The sequence below is a fragment of the Psammomys obesus genome, unplaced genomic scaffold, assembly GCF_907164565.1.
Source record: "Psammomys obesus unplaced genomic scaffold, mPsaObe1.curated_primary_1811, whole genome shotgun sequence".
Classification (NCBI taxonomy): domain Eukaryota; kingdom Metazoa; phylum Chordata; class Mammalia; order Rodentia; family Muridae; genus Psammomys; species Psammomys obesus.
In genome coordinates this window covers 12,933-14,264 of record NW_026590172.1, presented here as the reverse complement: position 1 = coordinate 14,264, position 1,332 = coordinate 12,933, and the positions used below count along the sequence as shown (strand labels likewise).

The 1,332-nt window shown below is 64.0% G+C and overlaps 1 protein-coding gene across 1 annotated transcript in view; it reads right to left on the bottom strand.

Moving 5' to 3' along the window:
* Col26a1 (collagen type XXVI alpha 1 chain) overlaps positions 1-965 on the bottom strand; it is a gene marked incomplete in the record, with an annotated part of 23,365 nt that extends 22,400 nt beyond the window's left edge. The window contains 1 exon segment of the mRNA XM_055606623.1: positions 824-965.
* Positions 966-1,332: the final 367 nt, after the last annotated feature.

Below are 1,332 nucleotides of genomic sequence, written 5' to 3'. Positions count from 1 at the left end.
GGGCCACGGCTCAGCCAGGGGTGAGGGCCACGGCTCAGCCAGGGGTGTGCGCACCTAGCACTGAGGAAGACCTGGGTTTCACGTCTCCCACAGAAAGCAGGTTCTGTGGTGTGTGCTTGTGGCCCCAGCACTTGGGAGGTGGGGACATTCGAGGTTGCTGGCTGCTGGGCAGGTTTACGGGAAACCCTGGCTCAGACAAGACAAACAGAAGCTGGGAGATGGCTCTGTTGGTAGGCCTTGCTGCCCAGGCATGAGGAATTTGCCGCATGACGTCTGTGTAAAAGTGACTGTAAACCCAGCACCGGCGGGCGAGGACAGCAGGTTCTCAGAGCTCGATAGCCCGGGCTGGAGAGACCCTGTCTCAGAGGTAAACATGAACAACAGCCGAGAAATAACCGCGTTTGAGCACAAACAAGCCAACAAACAAACGAGGCAGAGGCCAGGCAGCACGGTTCCCGTCTCACAGCCCCGTGGCGGCTCTAACTGTTCCCAACCCCAGCCGTGGGAGGCGACGCTTTCTTCAGGCCTCCTCAGGCACCGCGCAAACACACGGTGCTCACATGTGCATGCAAACGCTCATCCGTGCAGAATAAAAATAAAACCAAACCCAAGTGGACAGCACGGAAATGACGGTGGGGGTTGGCCTCTGGCCGCCAGAGCGTGCACACACATGCACACACACACATCTGCACACACATGCACAAGAACACGCCGACATGCACACACTAATGTGCGAAACACTGACATAAACACAGCAGCGTGCAGTGACCCGGAACCCCCAGTGAGGGGCTGGCTGTGGCTCCTCAATAAAGCGCTTCCTTACACAGGAGGTCCTGGATTCAGTTCTCGTCTTTCACACGGCAACGACACCCACAGCAACACACTGAGACAAGGCTGACGCGGCGCGCACAGGGCGGGCAGGACGGTGGAGACAGTCCCCGGCCTCCGGCAGCTTTGTGCCCGGGCCGCCCTCCCCCGCTCCGCCAGGGACCCTCAGCCGACCAGAGGCAGCGTGCAGCCTGCCCGCCGCGGTGCAGGCCGGGAGCTCCCCGCGCGCAGGACGCGCCTCCGCACGGCTGCGGTCCATTTCCACCCCCAGGCGCGGCTCGGGTTGCAGCCCCGGGGAGCCCGGAGGAGGCGAGGGCGCTTTGCTGTTCGTACTCGCTTTTGTCAGGAGGGTGGGAGGGGAGGAAGCTGCTGCCGGGGCCCAGGGGGCGCCGCACCGACGGGGCGGGGGCGCGCGAGGGACCTCCCGGCCCGGGTCTCCAGTGGCGCCGCTTGACAACGCCCCACGCCCACCTCGGAGGCCAGACCCTGCGGCCGGCGGCCACG